The sequence below is a fragment of the Brienomyrus brachyistius genome, chromosome 18 (assembly GCF_023856365.1).
Source record: "Brienomyrus brachyistius isolate T26 chromosome 18, BBRACH_0.4, whole genome shotgun sequence".
Lineage (NCBI taxonomy): Eukaryota > Metazoa > Chordata > Actinopteri > Osteoglossiformes > Mormyridae > Brienomyrus > Brienomyrus brachyistius.
Window position 1 is genome coordinate 6,465,768 of NC_064550.1, and position 21,803 is coordinate 6,487,570.

Consider the following 21,803-nt stretch of genomic DNA (forward strand, 5'->3'; position numbering starts at 1 on the left):
TTCACCACGCAGGCCACGGGTCCTATCTGGCCTCTCACAAGAAGGCAGAGTGAGTCACGATCAAGTTTTATTGACGGCGTGACTCTTCATGTTCACGTCTCGGAGGGTGATGGGCTTCTAAGCGCCAAGAAGACAGCGCTCAGCGTGGGGCTCGAACCCACGACCCTGAGATTAAGAGTCTCATGCTCTACCGACTGAGCTAGCCGGGCCAACACACAGATGTCGGGGCTTCTGGACCGGCAACTTTCTGAACCGGTTCTTCTCTGCGAAGTGCCTTCTGACTCCGAACCCCATAAAGCACAGCTGTGCTCATGTACTCGCTGTCTCCGTGGCGCGATCGGTTAGCGCGCTCGGCTGTTAACCGAGAGGTTGGTGGTTCAAACCCACCCGAGGACGTGCTCTCTTTTTCCTCTCTGACTTGAAGCGGATGATCTCTCCATCAGTCTCCCTTTATGGTGCGTTGCATTATTTCTCTATTATCCTAGCATGCAATATCAGAGTTTTACCAGACTTGTTAGTCTCTTTGCTTTCTTTATAGTTTGCCTCTCGAAAAAAGAATATCGCTGTGAATCAACTAAAACAATTTTGCACTAAAATACTTTGTCTTTCTTCTTTCTTTGTCTCTGGGAAAAAACACTCTTGCGCCAAAACTGCTAAAACAACAACAAATTTGCGTGTGGTATACATGGCACAAAAAACGCAGCGCCATGCACTTCTACAGCATCGCAGACGGAATGCTTTCCGGGCGTGTCGTAGCTGGGGTGTAGCACGTCGAGGGGAGATTTCATAGCGCCGGATGGGTCCCCAGTAGCACCTTTTGGTGCACCGTGCTGGGGGGGAAGACTCTGGCACTCTTTCACGTTGCCAGCACTCACATCAAGCAAAGGGGACCAGCAAGGAACGCCATACTGGCAGAAAGAAGGACAGCCTGAACTGCACTCAGGAAAACCAGCGCAGGGGGCACCAGGATTTGAACCTAGGACCTCTTGATCTGCAGTCAAATGCTCTACCACTGAGCTATACCCCCGCAGGCAGAGCAAAGGAGATGAGGTGGAAACACAAGCCACTTTGACACACTCTGTGGCTACTCTTTATGCAGCATTAAGCTGTAACCCAGTCATGAAAAAAAAAGCGACTTCTCCTTTAAGACACAGGGCAGTGCTGTACGGCACATAGGCGAAATGTGCCCTGAAGACGGAAGGCTTTGCCAGGTCTGACCTGAAGGGGCACCTGTGAGTATTTCTGTATGACAGGGCGCAAAGCACTGTCATGGGGGATCCCTGGTGGTCTAGTGGTCAGGATTTGGCGCTCTCACCGCCACGGCCCGGGTTCGATTCCCGGTCAGGGAAGTCCGGGGGTCTTTCTGGGCTTCTTTTTTTTTTTTTTTTTGTCTCTCCCTGCACTTCCCATTGTGACCCTTACGGCCAGCTTCTGACTTCCGGGACCTGAACGAGGCCCTCACAGCATTCCCAGTGCAGTCGCGCCCTCAGCTACCTTCTCACCCTTCTGTTTTTCACTCCTGGCCAATATAATGAGCAGCAGGGCATTTTCAAGTGAGCTGCACGACAGCACGGACATCCACTTGCATGGGAGAACACAGCGCATTCACCACGCAGGCCACGGGTCCTATCTGGCCTCTCACAAGAAGGCAGAGTGAGTCACGATCAAGTTTTATTGACGGCGTGACTCTTCATGTTCACGTCTCGGAGGGTGATGGGCTTCTAAGCGCCAAGAAGACAGCGCTCAGCGTGGGGCTCGAACCCACGACCCTGAGATTAAGAGTCTCATGCTCTACCGACTGAGCTAGCCGGGCCAACACACAGATGTCGGGGCTTCTGGACCGGCAACTTTCTGAACCGGTTCTTCTCTGCGAAGTGCCTTCTGACTCCGAACCCCATAAAGCACAGCTGTGCTCATGTACTCGCTGTCTCCGTGGCGCGATCGGTTAGCGCGCTAGGCTGTTAACCGAGAGGTTGGTGGTTCAAACCCACCCGAGGACGTGCTCTCTTTTTCCTCTCTGACTTGAAGCGGATGATCTCTCCATCAGTCTCCCTTTATGGTGCGTTGCATTATTTCTCTATTATCCTAGCATGCAATATCAGAGTTTTACCAGACTTGTTAGTCTCTTTGCTTTCTTTATAGTTTGCCTCTCAAAAAAAGAATATCGCTGTGAATCAACTAAAACAATTTTGCACTAAAATACTTTGTCTTTCTTCTTTCTTTGTCTCTGGGAAAAAACACTCTTGCGCCAAAACTGCTAAAACAACAACAAATTTGCGTGTGGTATACATGGCACAAAAAACGCAGCGCCATGCACTTCTACAGCATCGCAGACGGAATGCTTTCCGGGCGTGTCGTAGCTGGGGTGTAGCATGTCGAGGGGAGATTTCATAGCGCCGGATGGGTCCCCAGTAGCACCTTTTGGTGCACCGTGCTGGGGGGGAAGACTCTGGCACTCTTTCACGTTGCCAGCACTCACATCAAGCAAAGGGGACCAGCAAGGAATGCCATACTGGCAGCAAGAAGGACAGCCTGAACGGCACTCAGGAGAACCAGCGCAGGGGGCACCAGGATTTGAACCTAGGACCTCTTGATCTGCAGTCAAATGCTCTACCACTGAGCTATACCCCCGCAGGAAGAGCAAAGGAGATGAGGTGGAAACACAAGCCACTTTGACACACTCTGTGGCTACTCTTTATGCAGCATTAAGCTGTAACCCAGTCATGAAAAAAAAGCGACTTCTCCTTTAAGACACAGGGCAGTGCTGTACGGCACATAGGCGAAATGTGCCCTGAAGACGGAAGGCTTTGCCAGGTCTGACCTGAAGGGGCACCTGTGAGTATTTCTGTATGACAGGGCGCAAAGCACTGTCATGGGGGATCCCTGGTGGTCTAGTGGTCAGGATTTGGCGCTCTCACCGCCACAGCCCGGGTTCAATTCCCGGTCAGGGAAGTCCGGGGGTCTTTCTGGGCTTCTTTTTTTTTTTTTTTTTTTTTTTTGTCTCTCCCTGCACTTCCCATTGTGACCCTTACGGCCAGCTTCTGACTTCCGGGACCTGAACGAGGCCCTCACAGCATTCCCAGTGCAGTCGCGCCCTCAGCTACCTTCTCACCCTTCTGTTTTTCACTCCTGGCCAATATAATGAGCAGCAGGGCATTTTCAAGTGAGCTGCACGACAGCACGGACATCCACTTGCATGGGAGAACACAGCGCATTCACCACGCAGGCCACGGGTCCTATCTGGCCTCTCACAAGAAGGCAGAGTGAGTCACGATCAAGTTTTATTGACGGCGTGACTCTTCATGTTCACGTCTCGGAGGGTGATGGGCTTCTAAGCGCCAAGAAGACAGCGCCCAGCGTGGGGCTCGAACCCACGACCCTGAGATTAAGAGTCTCATGCTCTACCGACTGAGCTAGCCGGGCCAACACACAGATGTCGGGGCTTCTGGACCGGCAACTTTCTGAACCGGTTCTTCTCTGCGAAGTGCCTTCTGACTCCGAACCCCATAAAGCACAGCTGTGCTCATGTACTCGCTGTCTCCGTGGCGCGATCGGTTAGCGCGCTAGGCTGTTAACCGAGAGGTTGGTGGTTCAAACCCACCCGAGGACGTGCTCTCTTTTTCCTCTCTGACTTGTAGCGGATGATCTCTCCATCAGTCTCCCTTTATGGTGCGTTGCATTATTTCTCTATTATCCTAGCATGCAATATCAGAGTTTTACCAGACTTGTTAGTCTCTTTGCTTTCTTTATAGTTTGCCTCTCAAAAAAAGAATATCGCTGTGAATCAACTAAAACAATTTTGCACTAAAATACTTTGTCTTTCTTCTTTCTTTGTCTCTGGGAAAAAACACTCTTGCGCCAAAACTGCTAAAACAACAACAAATTTGCGTGTGGTATACATGGCACAAAAAACGCAGCGCCATGCACTTCTACAGCATCGCAGACGGAATGCTTTCCGGGCGTGTCGTAGCTGGGGTGTAGCACGTCGAGGGGAGATTTCATAGCGCCGGATGGGTCCCCAGTAGCACCTTTTGGTGCACCGTGCTGGGGGGGAAGACTCTGGCACTCTTTCACGTTGCCAGCACTCACATCAAGCAAAGGGGACCAGCAAGGAACGCCATACTGGCAGCAAGAAGGACAGCCTGAACGGCACTCAGGAGAACCAGCGCAGGGGGCACCAGGATTTGAACCTAGGACCTCTTGATCTGCAGTCAAATGCTCTACCACTGAGCTATACCCCCGCAGGCAGAGCAAAGGAGATGAGGTGGAAACACAAGCCACTTTGACACACTCTGTGGCTACTCTTTATGCAGCATTAAGCTGTAACCCAGTCATGAAAAAAAAGCGACTTCTCCTTTAAGACACAGGGCAGTGCTGTACGGCACATAGGCGAAATGTGCCCTGAAGACGGAAGGCTTTGCCAGGTCTGACCTGAAGGGGCACCTGTGAGTATTTCTGTATGACAGGGCGCAAAGCACTGTCATGGGGGATCCCTGGTGGTCTAGTGGTCAGGATTTGGCGCTCTCACCGCCACGGCCCGGGTTCAATTCCCGGTCAGGGAAGTCCGGGGGTCTTTCTGGGCTTCTTTTTTTTTTTTTTTTTTTTTGTCTCTCCCTGCACTTCCCATTGTGACCCTTACGGCCAGCTTCTGACTTCCGGGACCTGAACGAGGCCCTCACAGCATTCCCAGTGCAGTCGCGCCCTCAGCTACCTTCTCACCCTTCTGTTTTTCACTCCTGGCCAATATAATGAGCAGCAGGGCATTTTCAAGTGAGCTGCACGACAGCACGGACATCCACTTGCATGGGAGAACACAGCGCATTCACCACGCAGGCCACGGGTCCTATCTGGCCTCTCACAAGAAGGCAGAGTGAGTCACGATCAAGTTTTATTGACGGCGTGACTCTTCATGTTCACGTCTCGGAGGGTGATGGGCTTCTAAGCGCCAAGAAGACAGCGCCCAGCGTGGGGCTCGAACCCACGACCCTGAGATTAAGAGTCTCATGCTCTACCGACTGAGCTAGCCGGGCCAACACACAGATGTCGGGGCTTCTGGACCGGCAACTTTCTGAACCGGTTCTTCTCTGCGAAGTGCCTTCTGACTCCGAACCCCATAAAGCACAGCTGTGCTCATGTACTCGCTGTCTCCGTGGCGCGATCGGTTAGCGCGCTAGGCTGTTAACCGAGAGGTTGGTGGTTCAAACCCACCCGAGGACGTGCTCTCTTTTTCCTCTCTGACTTGTAGCGGATGATCTCTCCATCAGTCTCCCTTTATGGTGCGTTGCATTATTTCTCTATTATCCTAGCATGCAATATCAGAGTTTTACCAGACTTGTTAGTCTCTTTGCTTTCTTTATAGTTTGCCTCTCAAAAAAAGAATATCGCTGTGAATCAACTAAAACAATTTTGCACTAAAATACTTTGTCTTTCTTCTTTCTTTGTCTCTGGGAAAAAACACTCTTGCGCCAAAACTGCTAAAACAACAACAAATTTGCGTGTGGTATACATGGCACAAAAAACGCAGCGCCATGCACTTCTACAGCATCGCAGACGGAATGCTTTCCGGGCGTGTCGTAGCTGGGGTGTAGCACGTCGAGGGGAGATTTCATAGCGCCGGATGGGTCCCCAGTAGCACCTTTTGGTGCACCGTGCTGGGGGGGAAGACTCTGGCACTCTTTCACGTTGCCAGCACTCACATCAAGCAAAGGGGACCAGCAAGGAACGCCATACTGGCAGCAAGAAGGACAGCCTGAACGGCACTCAGGAGAACCAGCGCAGGGGGCACCAGGATTTGAACCTAGGACCTCTTGATCTGCAGTCAAATGCTCTACCACTGAGCTATACCCCCGCAGGCAGAGCAAAGGAGATGAGGTGGAAACACAAGCCACTTTGACACACTCTGTGGCTACTCTTTATGCAGCATTAAGCTGTAACCCAGTCATGAAAAAAAAGCGACTTCTCCTTTAAGACACAGGGCAGTGCTGTACGGCACATAGGCGAAATGTGCCCTGAAGACGGAAGGCTTTGCCAGGTCTGACCTGAAGGGGCACCTGTGAGTATTTCTGTATGACAGGGCGCAAAGCACTGTCATGGGGGATCCCTGGTGGTCTAGTGGTCAGGATTTGGCGCTCTCACCGCCACGGCCCGGGTTCAATTCCCGGTCAGGGAAGTCCGGGGGTCTTTCTGGGCTTCTTTTTTTTTTTTTTTTTTTTTTTTTGTCTCTCCCTGCACTTCCCATTGTGACCCTTACGGCCAGCTTCTGACTTCCGGGACCTGAACGAGGCCCTCACAGCATTCCCAGTGCAGTCGCGCCCTCAGCTACCTTCTCACCCTTCTGTTTTTCACTCCTGGCCAATATAATGAGCAGCAGGGCATTTTCAAGTGAGCTGCACGACAGCACGGACATCCACTTGCATGGGAGAACACAGCGCATTCACCACGCAGGCCACGGGTCCTATCTGGCCTCTCACAAGAAGGCAGAGTGAGTCACGATCAAGTTTTATTGACGGCGTGACTCTTCATGTTCACGTCTCGGAGGGTGATGGGCTTCTAAGCGCCAAGAAGACAGCGCCCAGCGTGGGGCTCGAACCCACGACCCTGAGATTAAGAGTCTCATGCTCTACCGACTGAGCTAGCCGGGCCAACACACAGATGTCGGGGCTTCTGGACCGGCAACTTTCTGAACCGGTTCTTCTCTGCGAAGTGCCTTCTGACTCCGAACCCCATAAAGCACAGCTGTGCTCATGTACTCGCTGTCTCCGTGGCGCGATCGGTTAGCGCGCTCGGCTGTTAACCGAGAGGTTGGTGGTTCAAACCCACCCGAGGACGTGCTCTCTTTTTCCTCTCTGACTTGAAGCGGATGATCTCTCCATCAGTCTCCCTTTATGGTGCGTTGCATTATTTCTCTATTATCCTAGCATGCAATATCAGAGTTTTACCAGACTTGTTAGTCTCTTTGCTTTCTTTATAGTTTGCCTCTCAAAAAAAGAATATCGCTGTGAATCAACTAAAACAATTTTGCACTAAAATACTTTGTCTTTCTTCTTTCTTTGTCTCTGGGAAAAAACACTCTTGCGCCAAAACTGCTAAAACAACAACAAATTTGCGTGTGGTATACATGGCACAAAAAATGCAGCGCCATGCACTTCTACAGCATCGCAGACGGAATGCTTTCCGGGCGTGTCGTAGCTGGGGTGTAGCACGTCGAGGGGAGATTTCATAGCGCCGGATGGGTCCCCAGTAGCACCTTTTGGTGCACCGTGCTGGGGGGGAAGACTCTGGCACTCTTTCACGTTGCCAGCACTCACATCAAGCAAAGGGGACCAGCAAGGAACGCCATACTGGCAGCAAGAAGGACAGCCTGAACGGCACTCAGGAGAACCAGCGCAGGGGGCACCAGGATTTGAACCTAGGACCTCTTGATCTGCAGTCAAATGCTCTACCACTGAGCTATACCCCCGCAGGCAGAGCAAAGGAGATGAGGTGGAAACACAAGCCACTTTGACACACTCTGTGGCTACTCTTTATGCAGCATTAAGCTGTAACCCAGTCATGAAAAAAAAAGCGACTTCTCCTTTAAGACACAGGGCAGTGCTGTACGGCACATAGGCGAAATGTGCCCTGAAGACGGAAGGCTTTGCCAGGTCTGACCTGAAGGGGCACCTGTGAGTATTTCTGTATGACAGGGCGCAAAGCACTGTCATGGGGGATCCCTGGTGGTCTAGTGGTCAGGATTTGGCGCTCTCACCGCCACGGCCCGGGTTCGATTCCCGGTCAGGGAAGTCCGGGGGTCTTTCTGGGCTATTTTTTTTTTTTTTTTTTTTTTTTTTTGTCTCTCCCTGCACTTCCCATTGTGACCCTTACGGCCAGCTTCTGACTTCCGGGACCTGAACGAGGCCCTCACAGCATTCCCAGTGCAGTCGCGCCCTCAGCTACCTTCTCACCCTTCTGTTTTTCACTCCTGGCCAATATAATGAGCAGCAGGGCATTTTCAAGTGAGCTGCACGACAGCACGGACATCCACTTGCATGGGAGAACACAGCGCATTCACCACGCAGGCCACGGGTCCTATCTGGCCTCTCACAAGAAGGCAGAGTGAGTCACGATCAAGTTTTATTGACGGCGTGACTCTTCATGTTCACGTCTCGGAGGGTGATGGGCTTCTAAGCGCCAAGAAGACAGCGCCCAGCGTGGGGCTCGAACCCAAGACCCTGAGATTAAGAGTCTCATGCTCTACCGACTGAGCTAGGCGGGCCAACACACAGATGTCGGGGCTTCTGGACCGGCAACTTTCTGAACCGGTTCTTCTCTGCGAAGTGCCTTCTGACTCCGAACCCCATAAAGCACAGCTGTGCTCATGTACTCGCTGTCTCCGTGGCGCGATCGGTTAGCGCGCTCGGCTGTTAACCGAGAGGTTGGTGGTTCAAACCCACCCGAGGACGTGCTCTCTTTTTCCTCTCTGACTTGAAGCGGATGATCTCTCCATCAGTCTCCCTTTATGGTGCGTTGCATTATTTCTCTATTATCCTAGCATGCAATATCAGAGTTTTACCAGACTTGTTAGTCCCTTTGCTTTCTTTATAGTTTGCCTCTCAAAAAAAGAATATCGCTGTGAATCAACTAAAACAATTTTGCACTAAAATACTTTGTCTTTCTTCTTTCTTTGTCTCTGGGAAAAAACACTCTTGCGCCAAAACTGCTAAAACAACAACAAATTTGCGTGTGGTATACATGGCACAAAAAACGCAGCGCCATGCACTTCTACAGCATCGCAGACGGAATGCTTTCCGGGCGTGTCGTAGCTGGGGTGTAGCACGTCGAGGGGAGATTTCATAGCGCCGGATGGGTCCCCAGTAGCACCTTTTGGTGCACCGTGCTGGGGGGGAAGACTCTGGCACTCTTTCACGTTGCCAGCACTCACATCAAGCAAAGGGGACCAGCAAGGAACGCCATACTGGCAGCAAGAAGGACAGCCTGAACAGCACTCAGGAGAACCAGCGCAGGGGGCACCAGGATTTGAACCTAGGACCTCTTGATCTGCAGTCAAATGCTCTACCACTGAGCTATACCCCCGCAGGCAGAGCAAAGGAGATGAGGTGGAAACACAAGCCACTTTGACACACTCTGTGGCTACTCTTTATGCAGCATTAAGCTGTAACCCAGTCATGAAAAAAAAAGCGACTTCTCCTTTAAGACACAGGGCAGTGCTGTACGGCACATAGGCGAAATGTGCCCTGAAGACGGAAGGCTTTGCCAGGTCTGACCTGAAGGGGCACCTGTGAGTATTTCTGTATGACAGGGCGCAAAGCACTGTCATGGGGGATCCCTGGTGGTCTAGTGGTCAGGATTTGGCGCTCTCACCGCCACGGCCCGGGTTTGATTCCCGGTCAGGGAAGTCCGGGGGTCTTTCTGGGCTTCTTTTTTTTTTTTTTTTTTTTTTTTTGTCTCTCCCTGCACTTCCCATTGTGACCCTTACGGCCAGCTTCTGACTTCCGGGACCTGAACGAGGCCCTCACAGCATTCCCAGTGCAGTCGCGCCCTCAGCTACCTTCTCACCCTTCTGTTTTTCACTCCTGGCCAATATAATGAGCAGCAGGGCATTTTCAAGTGAGCTGCACGACAGCACGGACATCCACTTGCATGGGAGAACACAGCGCATTCACCACGCAGGCCACGGGTCCTATCTGGCCTCTCACAAGAAGGCAGAGTGAGTCACGATCAAGTTTTATTGACGGCGTGACTCTTCATGTTCACGTCTCGGAGGGTGATGGGCTTCTAAGCGCCAAGAAGACAGCGCCCAGCGTGGGGCTCGAACCCACGACCCTGAGATTAAGAGTCTCATGCTCTACCGACTGAGCTAGCCGGGCCAACACACAGATGTCGGGGCTTCTGGACCGGCAACTTTCTGAACCGGTTCTTCTCTGCGAAGTGCCTTCTGACTCCGAACCCCATAAAGCACAGCTGTGCTCATGTACTCGCTGTCTCCGTGGCGCGATCGGTTAGCGCGCTAGGCTGTTAACCGAGAGGTTGGTGGTTCAAACCCACCCGAGGACGTGCTCTCTTTTTCCTCTCTGACTTGAAGCGGATGATCTCTCCATCAGTCTCCCTTTATGGTGCGTTGCATTATTTCTCTATTATCCTAGCATGCAATATCAGAGTTTTACCAGACTTGTTAGTCTCTTTGCTTTCTTTATAGTTTGCCTCTCAAAAAAAGAATATCGCTGTGAATCAACTAAAACAATTTTGCACTAAAATACTTTGTCTTTCTTCTTTCTTTGTCTCTGGGAAAAAACACTCTTGCGCCAAAACTGCTAAAACAACAACAAATTTGCGTGTGGTATACATGGCACAAAAAACGCAGCGCCATGCACTTCTACAGCATCGCAGACGGAATGCTTTCCGGGCGTGTCGTAGCTGGGGTGTAGCACGTCGAGGGGAGATTTCATAGCGCCGGATGGGTCCCCAGTAGCACCTTTTGGTGCACCGTGCTGGGGGGGAAGACTCTGGCACTCTTTCACGTTGCCAGCACTCACATCAAGCAAAGGGGACCAGCAAGGAACGCCATACTGGCAGCAAGAAGGACAGCCTGAACGGCACTCAGGAGAACCAGCGCAGGGGGCACCAGGATTTGAACCTAGGACCTCTTGATCTGCAGTCAAATGCTCTACCACTGAGCTATACCCCCGCAGGCAGAGCAAAGGAGATGAGGTGGAAACACAAGCCACTTTGACACACTCTGTGGCTACTCTTTATGCAGCATTAAGCTGTAACCCAGTCATGAAAAAAAAAGCGACTTCTCCTTTAAGACACAGGGCAGTGCTGTACGGCACATAGGCGAAATGTGCCCTGAAGACGGAAGGCTTTGCCAGGTCTGACCTGAAGGGGCACCTGTGAGTATTTCTGTATGACAGGGCGCAAAGCACTGTCATGGGGGATCCCTGGTGGTCTAGTGGTCAGGATTTGGCGCTCTCACCCCCACGGCCCGGGTTTGATTCCCGGTCAGGGAAGTCCGGGGGTCTTTCTGGGCTTCTTTTTTTTTTTTTTTTTTTTTTTTTTGTCTCTCCCTGCACTTCCCATTGTGACCCTTACGGCCAGCTTCTGACTTCCGGGACCTGAACGAGGCCCTCACAGCATTCCCAGTGCAGTCGCGCCCTCAGCTACCTTCTCACCCTTCTGTTTTTCACTCCTGGCCAATATAATGAGCAGCAGGGCATTTTCAAGTGAGCTGCACGACAGCACGGACATCCACTTGCATGGGAGAACACAGCGCATTCACCACGCAGGCCACGGGTCCTATCTGGCCTCTCACAAGAAGGCAGAGTGAGTCACGATCAAGTTTTATTGACGGCGTGACTCTTCATGTTCACGTCTTGGAGGGTGATGGGCTTCTAAGCGCCAAGAAGACAGCGCCCAGCGTGGGGCTCGAACCCACGACCCTGAGATTAAGAGTCTCATGCTCTACCGACTGAGCTAGCCGGGCCAACACACAGATGTCGGGGCTTCTGGACCGGCAACTTTCTGAACCGGTTCTTCTCTGCGAAGTGCCTTCTGACTCCGAACCCCATAAAGCACAGCTGTGCTCATGTACTCGCTGTCTCCGTGGCGCGATCGGTTAGCGCGCTAGGCTGTTAACCGAGAGGTTGGTGGTTCAAACCCACCCGGGGACGTGCTCTCTTTTTCCTCTCTGACTTGAAGCGGATGATCTCTCCATCAGTCTCCCTTTATGGTGCGTTGCATTATTTCTCTATTATCCTAGCATGCAATATCAGAGTTTTACCAGACTTGTTAGTCTCTTTGCTTTCTTTATAGTTTGCCTCTCAAAAAAAGAATATCGCTGTGAATCAACTAAAACAATTTTGCACTAAAATACTTTGTCTTTCTTCTTTCTTTGTCTCTGGGAAAAAACACTCTTGCGCCAAAACTGCTAAAACAACAACAAATTTGCGTGTGGTATACATGGCACAAAAAACGCAGCGCCATGCACTTCTACAGCATCGCAGACGGAATGCTTTCCGGGCGTGTCGTAGCTGGGGTGTAGCACGTCGAGGGGAGATTTCATAGCGCCGGATGGGTCCCCAGTAGCACCTTTTGGTGCACCGTGCTGGGGGGGAAGACTCTGGCACTCTTTCACGTTGCCAGCACTCACATCAAGCAAAGGGGACCAGCAAGGAACGCCATACTGGCAGCAAGAAGGACAGCCTGAACGGCACTCAGGAGAACCAGCGCAGGGGGCACCAGGATTTGAACCTAGGACCTCTTGATCTGCAGTCAAATGCTCTACCACTGAGCTATACCCCCGCAGGCAGAGCAAAGGAGATGAGGTGGAAACACAAGCCACTTTGACACACTCTGTGGCTACTCTTTATGCAGCATTAAGCTGTAACCCAGTCATGAAAAAAAAAGCGACTTCTCCTTTAAGACACAGGGCAGTGCTGTACGGCACATAGGCGAAATGTGCCCTGAAGACGGAAGGCTTTGCCAGGTCTGACCTGAAGGGGCACCTGTGAGTATTTCTGTATGACAGGGCGCAAAGCACTGTCATGGGGGATCCCTGGTGGTCTAGTGGTCAGGATTTGGCGCTCTCACCGCCACGGCCCGGGTTTGATTCCCGGTCAGGGAAGTCCGGGGGTCTTTCTGGGCTTCTTTTTTTTTTTTTTTTTTTTTTTTTTGTCTCTCCCTGCACTTCCCATTGTGACCCTTACGGCCAGCTTCTGACTTCCGGGACCTGAACGAGGCCCTCACAGCATTCCCAGTGCAGTCGCGCCCTCAGCTACCTTCTCACCCTTCTGTTTTTCACTCCTGGCCAATATAATGAGCAGCAGGGCATTTTCAAGTGAGCTGCACGACAGCACGGACATCCACTTGCATGGGAGAACACAGCGCATTCACCACGCAGGCCACGGGTCCTATCTGGCCTCTCACAAGAAGGCAGAGTGAGTCACGATCAAGTTTTATTGACGGCGTGACTCTTCATGTTCACGTCTCGGAGGGTGATGGGCTTCTAAGCGCCAAGAAGACAGCGCCCAGCGTGGGGCTCGAACCCACGACCCTGAGATTAAGAGTCTCATGCTCTACCGACTGAGCTAGCCGGGCCAACACACAGATGTCGGGGCTTCTGGACCGGCAACTTTCTGAACCGGTTCTTCTCTGCGAAGTGCCTTCTGACTCCGAACCCCATAAAGCACAGCTGTGCTCATGTACTCGCTGTCTCCGTGGCGCGATCGGTTAGCGCGCTCGGCTGTTAACCGAGAGGTTGGTGGTTCAAACCCACCCGAGGACGTGCTCTCTTTTTCCTCTCTGACTTGAAGCGGATGATCTCTCCATCAGTCTCCCTTTATGGTGCGTTGCATTATTTCTCTATTATCCTAGCATGCAATATCAGAGTTTTACCAGACTTGTTAGTCTCTTTGCTTTCTTTATAGTTTGCCTCTCAAAAAAAGAATATCGCTGTGAATCAACTAAAACAATTTTGCACTAAAATACTTTGTCTTTCTTCTTTCTTTGTCTCTGGGAAAAAACACTCTTGCGCCAAAACTGCTAAAACAACAACAAATTTGCGTGTGGTATACATGGCACAAAAAACGCAGCGCCATGCACTTCTACAGCATCGCAGACGGAATGCTTTCCGGGCGTGTCGTAGCTGGGGTGTAGCACGTCGAGGGGAGATTTCATAGCGCCGGATGGGTCCCCAGTAGCACCTTTTGGTGCACCGTGCTGGGGGGGAAGACTCTGGCACTCTTTCACGTTGCCAGCACTCACATCAAGCAAAGGGGACCAGCAAGGAACGCCATACTGGCAGCAAGAAGGACAGCCTGAACGGCACTCAGGAGAACCAGCGCAGGGGGCACCAGGATTTGAACCTAGGACCTCTTGATCTGCAGTCAAATGCTCTACCACTGAGCTATACCCCCGCAGGCAGAGCAAAGGAGATGAGGTGGAAACACAAGCCACTTTGACACACTCTGTGGCTACTCTTTATGCAGCATTAAGCTGTAACCCAGTCATGAAAAAAAAAGCGACTTCTCCTTTAAGACACAGGGCAGTGCTGTACGGCACATAGGCGAAATGTGCCCTGAAGACGGAAGGCTTTGCCAGGTCTGACCTGAAGGGGCACCTGTGAGTATTTCTGTATGACAGGGCGCAAAGCACTGTCATGGGGGATCCCTGGTGGTCTAGTGGTCAGGATTTGGCGCTCTCACCGCCACGGCCAGGGTTCGATTCCCAGTCAGGGAAGTCCGGGGGTCTTTCTGGGCTATTTTTTTTTTTTTTTTTTTTTTTTTTTGTCTCTCCCTGCACTTCCCATTGTGACCCTTACGGCCAGCTTCTGACTTCCGGGACCTGAACGAGGCCCTCACAGCATTCCCAGTGCAGTCGCGCCCTCAGCTACCTTCTCACCCTTCTGTTTTTCACTCCTGGCCAATATAATGAGCAGCAGGGCATTTTCAAGTGAGCTGCACGACAGCACGGACATCCACTTGCATGGGAGAACACAGCGCATTCACCACGCAGGCCACGGGTCCTATCTGGCCTCTCACAAGAAGGCAGAGTGAGTCACGATCAAGTTTTATTGACGGCGTGACTCTTCATGTTCACGTCTCGGAGGGTGATGGGCTTCTAAGCGCCAAGAAGACAGCGCCCAGCGTGGGGCTCGAACCCACGACCCTGAGATTAAGAGTCTCATGCTCTACCGACTGAGCTAGCCGGGCCAACACACAGATGTCGGGGCTTCTGGACCGGCAACTTTCTGAACCGGTTCTTCTCTGCGAAGTGCCTTCTGACTCCGAACCCCATAAAGCACAGCTGTGCTCATGTACTCGCTGTCTCCGTGGCGCGATCGGTTAGCGCGCTCGGCTGTTAACCGAGAGGTTGGTGGTTCAAACCCACCCGAGGACGTGCTCTCTTTTTCCTCTCTGACTTGAAGCGGATGATCTCTCCATCAGTCTCCCTTTATGGTGCGTTGCATTATTTCTCTATTATCCTAGCATGCAATATCAGAGTTTTACCAGACTTGTTAGTCTCTTTGCTTTCTTTATAGTTTGCCTCTCAAAAAAAGAATATCGCTGTGAATCAACTAAAACAATTTTGCACTAAAATACTTTGTCTTTCTTCTTTCTTTGTCTCTGGGAAAAAACACTCTTGCGCCAAAACTGCTAAAACAACAACAAATTTGCGTGTGGTATACATGGCACAAAAAACGCAGCGCCATGCACTTCTACAGCATCGCAGACGGAATGCTTTCCGGGCGTGTCGTAGCTGGGGTGTAGCACGTCGAGGGGAGATTTCATAGCGCCGGATGGGTCCCCAGTAGCACCTTTTGGTGCACCGTGCTGGGGGGGAAGACTCTGGCACTCTTTCACGTTGCCAGCACTCACATCAAGCAAAGGGGACCAGCAAGGAACGCCATACTGGCAGCAAGAAGGACAGCCTGAACGGCACTCAGGAGAACCAGCGCAGGGGGCACCAGGATTTGAACCTAGGACCTCTTGATCTGCAGTCAAATGCTCTACCACTGAGCTATACCCCCGCAGGCAGAGCAAAGGAGATGAGGTGGAAACACAAGCCACTTTGACACACTCTGTGGCTACTCTTTATGCAGCATTAAGCTGTAACCCAGTCATGAAAAAAAAAGCGACTTCTCCTTTAAGACACAGGGCAGTGCTGTACGGCACATAGGCGAAATGTGCCCTGAAGACGGAAGGCTTTGCCAGGTCTGACCTGAAGGGGCACCTGTGAGTATTTCTGTATGACAGGGCGCAAAGCACTGTCATGGGGGATCCCTGGTGGTCTAGTGGTCAGGATTTGGCGCTCTCACCGCCACGGCCCGGGTTCGATTCCCGGTCAGGGAAGTCCGGGGGTCTTTCTGGGCTATTTTTATTTATTTTTTTTTTTTTTTTTGTCTCTCCCTGCACTTCCCATTGTGACCCTTACGGCCAGCTTCTGACTTCCGGGACCTGAACGAGGCCCTCACAGCATTCCCAGTGCAGTCGCGCCCTCAGCTACCTTCTCACCCTTCTGTTTTTCACTCCTGGCCAATATAATGAGCAGCAGGGCATTTTCAAGTGAGCTGCACGACAGCACGGACATCCACTTGCATGGGAGAACACAGCGCATTCACCACGCAGGCCACGGGTCCTATCTGGCCTCTCACAAGAAGGCAGAGTGAGTCACGATCAAGTTTTATTGACGGCGTGACTCTTCATGTTCACGTCTCGGAGGGTGATGGGCTTCTAAGCGCCAAGAAGACAGCGCCCAGCGTGGGGCTCGAACCCACGACCCTGAGATGAAGAGTCTCATGCTCTACCGACTGAGCTAGCCGGGCCAACACACAGATGTCGGGGCTTCTGGACCGGCAACTTTCTGAACCGGTTCTTCTCTGCGAAGTGCCTTCTGACTCCGAACCCCATAAAGCACAGCTGTGCTCATGTACTCGCTGTCTCCGTGGCGCGATCGGTTAGCGCGCTCGGCTGTTAACCGAGAGGTTGGTGGTTCAAACCCACCCGAGGACGTGCTCTCTTTTTCCTCTCTGACTTGAAGCGGATGATCTCTCCATCAGTCTCCCTTTATGGTGCGTTGCATTATTTCTCTATTATCCTAGCATGCAATATCAGAGTTTTACCAGACTTGTTAGTCTCTTTGCTTTCTTTATAGTTTGCCTCTCAAAAAAAGAATATCGCTGTGAATCAACTAAAACAATTTTGCACTAAAATACTTTGTCTTTCTTCTTTCTTTGTCTCTGGGAAAAAACACTCTTGCGCCAAAACTGCTAAAACAACAACAAATTTGCGTGTGGTATACATGGCACAAAAAACGCAGCGCCATGCACTTCTACAGCATCGCAGACGGAATGCTTTCCGGGCGTGTCGTAGCTGGGGTGTAGCACGTCGAGGGGAGATTTCATAGCGCCGGATGGGTCCCCAGTAGCACCTTTTGGTGCACCGTGCTGGGGGGGAAGACTCTGGCACTCTTTCACGTTGCCAGCACTCACATCAAGCAAAGGGGACCAGCAAGGAACGCCATACTGGCAGCAAGAAGGACAGCCTGAACGGCACTCAGGAGAACCAGCGCAGGGGGCACCAGGATTTGAACCTAGGACCTCTTGATCTGCAGTCAAATGCTCTACCACTGAGCTATACCCCCGCAGGCAGAGCAAAGGAGATGAGGTGGAAACACAAGCCACTTTGACACACTCTGTGGCTACTCTTTATGCAGCATTAAGCTGTAACCCAGTCATGAAAAAAAAAGCGACTTCTCCTTTAAGACACAGGGCAGTGCTGTACGGCACATAGGCGAAATGTGCCCTGAAGACGGAAGGCTTTGCCAGGTCTGACCTGAAGGGGCACCTGTGAGTATTTCTGTATGACAGGGCGCAAAGCACTGTCATGGGGGATCCCTGGTGGTCTAGTGGTCAGGATTTGGCGCTCTCACCGCCACGGCCCAGGTTCGATTCCCGGTCAGGGAAGTCCGGGGGTCTTTCTGGGCTTCTTTTTTTTTTTTTTTTTTTTTTTTTTGTCTCTCCCTGCACTTCCCATTGTGACCCTTACGGCCAGCTTCTGACTTCCGGGACCTGAACGAGGCCCTCACAGCATTCCCAGTGCAGTCGCGCCCTCAGCTACCTTCTCACCCTTCTGTTTTTCACTCCTGGCCAATATAATGAGCAGCAGGGCATTTTCAAGTGAGCTGCACGACAGCACGGACATCCACTTGCATGGGAGAACACAGCGCATTCACCACGCAGGCCACGGGTCCTATCTGGCCTCTCACAAGAAGGCAGAGTGAGTCACGATCAAGTTTTATTGACGGCGTGACTCTTCATGTTCACGTCTCGGAGGGTGATGGGCTTCTAAGCGCCAAGAAGACAGCGCCCAGCGTGGGGCTCGAACCCACAACCCTGAGATTAAGAGTCTCATGCTCTACCGACTGAGCTAGCCGGGCCAACACACAGATGTCGGGGCTTCTGGACCGGCAACTTTCTGAACCGGTTCTTCTCTGCGAAGTGCCTTCTGACTCCGAACCCCATAAAGCACAGCTGTGCTCATGTACTCGCTGTCTCCGTGGCGCGATCGGTTAGCGCGCTCGGCTGTTAACCGAGAGGTTGGTGGTTCAAACCCACCCGAGGACGTGCTCTCTTTTTCCTCTCTGACTTGAAGCGGATGATCTCTCCATCAGTCTCCCTTTATGGTGCGTTGCATTATTTCTCTATTATCCTAGCATGCAATATCAGAGTTTTACCAGACTTGTTAGTCTCTTTGCTTTCTTTATAGTTTGCCTCTCAAAAAAAGAATATCGCTGTGAATCAACTAAAACAATTTTGCACTAAAATACTTTGTCTTTCTTCTTTCTTTGTCTCTGGGAAAAAACACTCTTGCGCCAAAACTGCTAAAACAACAACAAATTTGCGTGTGGTATACATGGCACAAAAAACGCAGCGCCATGCACTTCTACATCATCGCAGACGGAATGCTTTCCGGGCGTGTCGTAGCTGGGGTGTAGCACGTCGAGGGGAGATTTCATAGCGCCGGATGGGTCCCCAGTAGCACCTTTTGGTGCACCGTGCTGGGGGGGAAGACTCTGGCACTCTTTCACGTTGCCAGCACTCACATCAAGCAAAGGGGACCAGCAAGGAACGCCATACTGGCAGCAAGAAGGACAGCCTGAACGGCACTCAGGAGAACCAGCGCAGGGGGCACCAGGATTTGAACCTAGGACCTCTTGATCTGCAGTCAAATGCTCTACCACTGAGCTATACCCCCGCAGGCAGAGCAAAGGAGATGAGGTGGAAACACAAGCCACTTTGACACACTCTGTGGCTACTCTTTATGCAGCATTAAGCTGTAACCCAGTCATGAAAAAAAAAGCGACTTCTCCTTTAAGACACAGGGCAGTGCTGTACGGCACATAGGCGAAATGTGCCCTGAAGACGGAAGGCTTTGCCAGGTCTGACCTGAAGGGGCACCTGTGAGTATTTCTGTATGACAGGGCGCAAAGCACTGTCATGGGGGATCCCTGGTGGTCTAGTGGTCAGGATTTGGCGCTCTCACCGCCACGGCCCGGGTTCGATTCCCGGTCAGGGAAGTCCGGGGGTCTTTCTGGGCTTCTTTTTTTTTTTTTTTTTTTTGTCTCTCCCTGCACTTCCCATTGTGACCCTTACGGCCAGCTTCTGACTTCCGGGACCTGAACGAGGCCCTCACAGCATTCCCAGTGCAGTCGCGCCCTCAGCTACCTTCTCACCCTTCTGTTTTTCACTCCTGGCCAATATAATGAGCAGCAGGGCATTTTCAAGTGAGCTGCACGACAGCACGGACATCCACTTGCATGGGAGAACACAGCGCATTCACCACGCAGGCCACGGGTCCTATCTGGCCTCTCACAAGAAGGCAGAGTGAGTCACGATCAAGTTTTATTGACGGCGTGACTCTTCATGTTCACGTCTCGGAGGGTGATGGGCTTCTAAGCGCCAAGAAGACAGCGCCCAGCGTGGGGCTCGAACCCACGACCCTGAGATTAAGAGTCTCATGCTCTACCGACTGAGCTAGCCGGGCCAACACACAGATGTCGGGGCTTCTGGACCGGCAACTTTCTGAACCGGTTCTTCGCTGCGAAGTGCCTTCTGACTCCGAACCCCATAAAGCACAGCTGTGCTCATGTACTCGCTGTCTCCGTGGCGCGATCGGTTAGCGCGCTCGGCTGTTAACCGAGAGGTTGGTGGTTCAAACCCACCCGAGGACGTGCTCTCTTTTTCCTCTCTGACTTGAAGCGGATGATCTCTCCATCAGTCTCCCTTTATGGTGCGTTGCATTATTTCTCTATTATCCTAGCATGCAATATCAGAGTTTTACCAGACTTGTTAGTCTCTTTGCTTTCTTTATAGTTTGCCTCTCAAAAAAAGAATATCGCTGTGAATCAACTAAAACAATTTTGCACTAAAATACTTTGTCTTTCTTCTTTCTTTGTCTCTGGGAAAAAACACTCTTGCGCCAAAACTGCTAAAACAACAACAAATTTGCGTGTGGTATACATGGCACAAAAAACGCAGCGCCATGCACTTCTACATCATCGCAGACGGAATGCTTTCCGGGCGTGTCGTAGCTGGGGTGTAGCACGTCGAGGGGAGATTTCATAGCGCCGGATGGGTCCCCAGTAGCACCTTTTGGTGCACCGTGCTGGGGGGGAAGACTCTGGCACTCTTTCACGTTGCCAGCACTCACATCAAGCAAAGGGGACCAGCAAGGAACGCCATACTGGCAGCAAGAAGGACAGCCTGAACGGCACTCAGGAGAACCAGCGCAGGGGGCACCAGGATTTGAACCTAGGACCTCTTGATCTGCAGTCAAATGCTCTACCACTGAGCTATACCCCCGCAGGCAGAGCAAAGGAGATGAGGTGGAAACACAAGCCACTTTGACACACTCTGTGGCTACTCTTTATGCAGCATTAAGCTGTAACCCAGTCATGAAAAAAAAAGCGACTTCTCCTTTAAGACACAGGGCAGTGCTGTACGGCACATAGGCGAAATGTGCCCTGAAGACGGAAGGCTTTGCCAGGTCTGACCTGAAGGGGCACCTGTGAGTATTTCTGTATGACAGGGCGCAAAGCACTGTCATGGGGGATCCCTGGTGGTCTAGTGGTCAGGATTTGGCGCTCTCACCGCCACGGCCCGGGTTTGATTCCCGGTCAGGGAAGTCCAGGGGTCTTTCTGGGCTTCTTTTTTTTTTTTTTTTTTTTTTTGTCTCTCCCTGCACTTCCCATTGTGACCCTTACGGCCAGCTTCTGACTTCCGGGACCTGAACGAGGCCCTCACAGCATTCCCAGTGCAGTCGCGCCCTCAGCTACCTTCTCACCCTTCTGTTTTTCACTCCTGGCCAATATAATGAGCAGCAGGGCATTTTCAAGTGAGCTGCACGACAGCACGGACATCCACTTGCATGGGAGAACACAGCGCATTCACCACGCAGGCCACGGGTCCTATCTGGCCTCTCACAAGAAGGCAGAGTGAGTCACGATCAAGTTTTATTGACGGCGTGACTCTTCATGTTCACGTCTCGGAGGGTGATGGGCTTCTAAGCGCCAAGAAGACAGCGCCCAGCGTGGGGCTCGAACCCACGACCCTGAGATTAAGAGTCTCATGCTCTACCGACTGAGCTAGCCGGGCCAACACACAGATGTCGGGGCTTCTGGACCGGCAACTTTCTGAACCGGTTCTTCTCTGCGAAGTGCCTTCTGACTCCGAACCCCATAAAGCACAGCTGTGCTCATGTACTCGCTGTCTCCGTGGCGCGATCGGTTAGCGCGCTCGGCTGTTAACCGAGAGGTTGGTGGTTCAAACCCACCCGAGGACGTGCTCTCTTTTTCCTCTCTGACTTGAAGCGGATGATCTCTCCATCAGTCTCCCTTTATGGTGCGTTGCATTATTTCTCTATTATCCTAGCATGCAATATCAGAGTTTTACCAGACTTGTTAGTCTCTTTGCTTTCTTTATAGTTTGCCTCTCAAAAAAAGAATATCGCTGTGAATCAACTAAAACATTTTTGCACTAAAATACTTTGTCTTTCTTCTTTCTTTGTCTCTGGGAAAAAACACTCTTGCGCCAAAACTGCTAAAACAACAACAAATTTGCGTGTGGTATACATGGCACAAAAAACGCAGCGCCATGCACTTCTACAGCATCGCAGACGGAATGCTTTCCGGGCGTGTCGTAGCTGGGGTGTAGCACGTCGAGGGGAGATTTCATAGCGCCGGATGGGTCCCCAGTAGCACCTTTTGGTGCACCGTGCTGGGGGGGAAGACTCTGGCACTCTTTCACGTTG

At 51.7% G+C, this 21,803-nt stretch overlaps 46 non-coding genes across 46 annotated transcripts; 20 read left to right on the forward strand and 26 right to left on the reverse strand.

The window, feature by feature from the left end:
• Positions 1–136: 136 nt before the first annotated feature.
• Positions 137–209, reverse strand: trnak-cuu (transfer RNA lysine (anticodon CUU)). Its single transcript has one exon. It is a non-coding gene; the product is annotated as a tRNA-Lys (tRNA).
• Positions 210–322: 113 nt separating this feature from the next.
• trnan-guu (transfer RNA asparagine (anticodon GUU)) lies at positions 323–396 on the forward strand. The gene has a single exon. It is a non-coding gene; the product is annotated as a tRNA-Asn (tRNA).
• A 559-nt stretch (positions 397–955) lies between these two features.
• Positions 956–1,027, reverse strand: trnac-gca (transfer RNA cysteine (anticodon GCA)). Its single transcript has one exon. It is a non-coding gene; the product is annotated as a tRNA-Cys (tRNA).
• A 250-nt stretch (positions 1,028–1,277) lies between these two features.
• trnae-cuc (transfer RNA glutamic acid (anticodon CUC)) lies at positions 1,278–1,349 on the forward strand. The gene has a single exon. It is a non-coding gene; the product is annotated as a tRNA-Glu (tRNA).
• Positions 1,350–1,740: 391 nt separating this feature from the next.
• On the reverse strand, positions 1,741–1,813 carry trnak-cuu (transfer RNA lysine (anticodon CUU)). The gene has a single exon. It is a non-coding gene; the product is annotated as a tRNA-Lys (tRNA).
• A 113-nt stretch (positions 1,814–1,926) lies between these two features.
• trnan-guu (transfer RNA asparagine (anticodon GUU)) lies at positions 1,927–2,000 on the forward strand. The gene has a single exon. It is a non-coding gene; the product is annotated as a tRNA-Asn (tRNA).
• A 559-nt stretch (positions 2,001–2,559) lies between these two features.
• On the reverse strand, positions 2,560–2,631 carry trnac-gca (transfer RNA cysteine (anticodon GCA)). The gene has a single exon. It is a non-coding gene; the product is annotated as a tRNA-Cys (tRNA).
• Positions 2,632–3,350: 719 nt separating this feature from the next.
• trnak-cuu (transfer RNA lysine (anticodon CUU)) lies at positions 3,351–3,423 on the reverse strand. Its single transcript has one exon. It is a non-coding gene; the product is annotated as a tRNA-Lys (tRNA).
• A 113-nt stretch (positions 3,424–3,536) lies between these two features.
• On the forward strand, positions 3,537–3,610 carry trnan-guu (transfer RNA asparagine (anticodon GUU)). The gene has a single exon. It is a non-coding gene; the product is annotated as a tRNA-Asn (tRNA).
• A 559-nt stretch (positions 3,611–4,169) lies between these two features.
• trnac-gca (transfer RNA cysteine (anticodon GCA)) lies at positions 4,170–4,241 on the reverse strand. Its single transcript has one exon. It is a non-coding gene; the product is annotated as a tRNA-Cys (tRNA).
• Positions 4,242–4,490: 249 nt separating this feature from the next.
• Positions 4,491–4,562, forward strand: trnae-cuc (transfer RNA glutamic acid (anticodon CUC)). Its single transcript has one exon. It is a non-coding gene; the product is annotated as a tRNA-Glu (tRNA).
• A 395-nt stretch (positions 4,563–4,957) lies between these two features.
• On the reverse strand, positions 4,958–5,030 carry trnak-cuu (transfer RNA lysine (anticodon CUU)). The gene has a single exon. It is a non-coding gene; the product is annotated as a tRNA-Lys (tRNA).
• Positions 5,031–5,143: 113 nt separating this feature from the next.
• Positions 5,144–5,217, forward strand: trnan-guu (transfer RNA asparagine (anticodon GUU)). The gene has a single exon. It is a non-coding gene; the product is annotated as a tRNA-Asn (tRNA).
• A 559-nt stretch (positions 5,218–5,776) lies between these two features.
• Positions 5,777–5,848, reverse strand: trnac-gca (transfer RNA cysteine (anticodon GCA)). The gene has a single exon. It is a non-coding gene; the product is annotated as a tRNA-Cys (tRNA).
• Positions 5,849–6,097: 249 nt separating this feature from the next.
• Positions 6,098–6,169, forward strand: trnae-cuc (transfer RNA glutamic acid (anticodon CUC)). Its single transcript has one exon. It is a non-coding gene; the product is annotated as a tRNA-Glu (tRNA).
• A 399-nt stretch (positions 6,170–6,568) lies between these two features.
• Positions 6,569–6,641, reverse strand: trnak-cuu (transfer RNA lysine (anticodon CUU)). The gene has a single exon. It is a non-coding gene; the product is annotated as a tRNA-Lys (tRNA).
• A 113-nt stretch (positions 6,642–6,754) lies between these two features.
• On the forward strand, positions 6,755–6,828 carry trnan-guu (transfer RNA asparagine (anticodon GUU)). The gene has a single exon. It is a non-coding gene; the product is annotated as a tRNA-Asn (tRNA).
• Positions 6,829–7,387: 559 nt separating this feature from the next.
• Positions 7,388–7,459, reverse strand: trnac-gca (transfer RNA cysteine (anticodon GCA)). Its single transcript has one exon. It is a non-coding gene; the product is annotated as a tRNA-Cys (tRNA).
• A 250-nt stretch (positions 7,460–7,709) lies between these two features.
• trnae-cuc (transfer RNA glutamic acid (anticodon CUC)) lies at positions 7,710–7,781 on the forward strand. Its single transcript has one exon. It is a non-coding gene; the product is annotated as a tRNA-Glu (tRNA).
• A 586-nt stretch (positions 7,782–8,367) lies between these two features.
• trnan-guu (transfer RNA asparagine (anticodon GUU)) lies at positions 8,368–8,441 on the forward strand. Its single transcript has one exon. It is a non-coding gene; the product is annotated as a tRNA-Asn (tRNA).
• Positions 8,442–9,000: 559 nt separating this feature from the next.
• trnac-gca (transfer RNA cysteine (anticodon GCA)) lies at positions 9,001–9,072 on the reverse strand. Its single transcript has one exon. It is a non-coding gene; the product is annotated as a tRNA-Cys (tRNA).
• Positions 9,073–9,793: 721 nt separating this feature from the next.
• On the reverse strand, positions 9,794–9,866 carry trnak-cuu (transfer RNA lysine (anticodon CUU)). The gene has a single exon. It is a non-coding gene; the product is annotated as a tRNA-Lys (tRNA).
• A 113-nt stretch (positions 9,867–9,979) lies between these two features.
• Positions 9,980–10,053, forward strand: trnan-guu (transfer RNA asparagine (anticodon GUU)). The gene has a single exon. It is a non-coding gene; the product is annotated as a tRNA-Asn (tRNA).
• Positions 10,054–10,612: 559 nt separating this feature from the next.
• Positions 10,613–10,684, reverse strand: trnac-gca (transfer RNA cysteine (anticodon GCA)). Its single transcript has one exon. It is a non-coding gene; the product is annotated as a tRNA-Cys (tRNA).
• Positions 10,685–11,406: 722 nt separating this feature from the next.
• trnak-cuu (transfer RNA lysine (anticodon CUU)) lies at positions 11,407–11,479 on the reverse strand. The gene has a single exon. It is a non-coding gene; the product is annotated as a tRNA-Lys (tRNA).
• A 113-nt stretch (positions 11,480–11,592) lies between these two features.
• On the forward strand, positions 11,593–11,666 carry trnan-guu (transfer RNA asparagine (anticodon GUU)). Its single transcript has one exon. It is a non-coding gene; the product is annotated as a tRNA-Asn (tRNA).
• Positions 11,667–12,225: 559 nt separating this feature from the next.
• On the reverse strand, positions 12,226–12,297 carry trnac-gca (transfer RNA cysteine (anticodon GCA)). The gene has a single exon. It is a non-coding gene; the product is annotated as a tRNA-Cys (tRNA).
• Positions 12,298–13,019: 722 nt separating this feature from the next.
• trnak-cuu (transfer RNA lysine (anticodon CUU)) lies at positions 13,020–13,092 on the reverse strand. Its single transcript has one exon. It is a non-coding gene; the product is annotated as a tRNA-Lys (tRNA).
• Positions 13,093–13,205: 113 nt separating this feature from the next.
• Positions 13,206–13,279, forward strand: trnan-guu (transfer RNA asparagine (anticodon GUU)). The gene has a single exon. It is a non-coding gene; the product is annotated as a tRNA-Asn (tRNA).
• A 559-nt stretch (positions 13,280–13,838) lies between these two features.
• On the reverse strand, positions 13,839–13,910 carry trnac-gca (transfer RNA cysteine (anticodon GCA)). The gene has a single exon. It is a non-coding gene; the product is annotated as a tRNA-Cys (tRNA).
• A 722-nt stretch (positions 13,911–14,632) lies between these two features.
• Positions 14,633–14,705, reverse strand: trnak-cuu (transfer RNA lysine (anticodon CUU)). Its single transcript has one exon. It is a non-coding gene; the product is annotated as a tRNA-Lys (tRNA).
• A 113-nt stretch (positions 14,706–14,818) lies between these two features.
• On the forward strand, positions 14,819–14,892 carry trnan-guu (transfer RNA asparagine (anticodon GUU)). Its single transcript has one exon. It is a non-coding gene; the product is annotated as a tRNA-Asn (tRNA).
• A 559-nt stretch (positions 14,893–15,451) lies between these two features.
• On the reverse strand, positions 15,452–15,523 carry trnac-gca (transfer RNA cysteine (anticodon GCA)). The gene has a single exon. It is a non-coding gene; the product is annotated as a tRNA-Cys (tRNA).
• Positions 15,524–15,773: 250 nt separating this feature from the next.
• trnae-cuc (transfer RNA glutamic acid (anticodon CUC)) lies at positions 15,774–15,845 on the forward strand. The gene has a single exon. It is a non-coding gene; the product is annotated as a tRNA-Glu (tRNA).
• A 400-nt stretch (positions 15,846–16,245) lies between these two features.
• On the reverse strand, positions 16,246–16,318 carry trnak-cuu (transfer RNA lysine (anticodon CUU)). Its single transcript has one exon. It is a non-coding gene; the product is annotated as a tRNA-Lys (tRNA).
• A 113-nt stretch (positions 16,319–16,431) lies between these two features.
• trnan-guu (transfer RNA asparagine (anticodon GUU)) lies at positions 16,432–16,505 on the forward strand. Its single transcript has one exon. It is a non-coding gene; the product is annotated as a tRNA-Asn (tRNA).
• Positions 16,506–17,064: 559 nt separating this feature from the next.
• trnac-gca (transfer RNA cysteine (anticodon GCA)) lies at positions 17,065–17,136 on the reverse strand. Its single transcript has one exon. It is a non-coding gene; the product is annotated as a tRNA-Cys (tRNA).
• Positions 17,137–17,858: 722 nt separating this feature from the next.
• On the reverse strand, positions 17,859–17,931 carry trnak-cuu (transfer RNA lysine (anticodon CUU)). The gene has a single exon. It is a non-coding gene; the product is annotated as a tRNA-Lys (tRNA).
• A 113-nt stretch (positions 17,932–18,044) lies between these two features.
• trnan-guu (transfer RNA asparagine (anticodon GUU)) lies at positions 18,045–18,118 on the forward strand. Its single transcript has one exon. It is a non-coding gene; the product is annotated as a tRNA-Asn (tRNA).
• Positions 18,119–18,677: 559 nt separating this feature from the next.
• Positions 18,678–18,749, reverse strand: trnac-gca (transfer RNA cysteine (anticodon GCA)). The gene has a single exon. It is a non-coding gene; the product is annotated as a tRNA-Cys (tRNA).
• A 250-nt stretch (positions 18,750–18,999) lies between these two features.
• Positions 19,000–19,071, forward strand: trnae-cuc (transfer RNA glutamic acid (anticodon CUC)). Its single transcript has one exon. It is a non-coding gene; the product is annotated as a tRNA-Glu (tRNA).
• Positions 19,072–19,465: 394 nt separating this feature from the next.
• trnak-cuu (transfer RNA lysine (anticodon CUU)) lies at positions 19,466–19,538 on the reverse strand. The gene has a single exon. It is a non-coding gene; the product is annotated as a tRNA-Lys (tRNA).
• A 113-nt stretch (positions 19,539–19,651) lies between these two features.
• trnan-guu (transfer RNA asparagine (anticodon GUU)) lies at positions 19,652–19,725 on the forward strand. Its single transcript has one exon. It is a non-coding gene; the product is annotated as a tRNA-Asn (tRNA).
• A 559-nt stretch (positions 19,726–20,284) lies between these two features.
• On the reverse strand, positions 20,285–20,356 carry trnac-gca (transfer RNA cysteine (anticodon GCA)). The gene has a single exon. It is a non-coding gene; the product is annotated as a tRNA-Cys (tRNA).
• Positions 20,357–21,075: 719 nt separating this feature from the next.
• trnak-cuu (transfer RNA lysine (anticodon CUU)) lies at positions 21,076–21,148 on the reverse strand. The gene has a single exon. It is a non-coding gene; the product is annotated as a tRNA-Lys (tRNA).
• Positions 21,149–21,261: 113 nt separating this feature from the next.
• Positions 21,262–21,335, forward strand: trnan-guu (transfer RNA asparagine (anticodon GUU)). The gene has a single exon. It is a non-coding gene; the product is annotated as a tRNA-Asn (tRNA).
• The last annotated feature ends 468 nt before the right edge of the window (positions 21,336–21,803 follow it).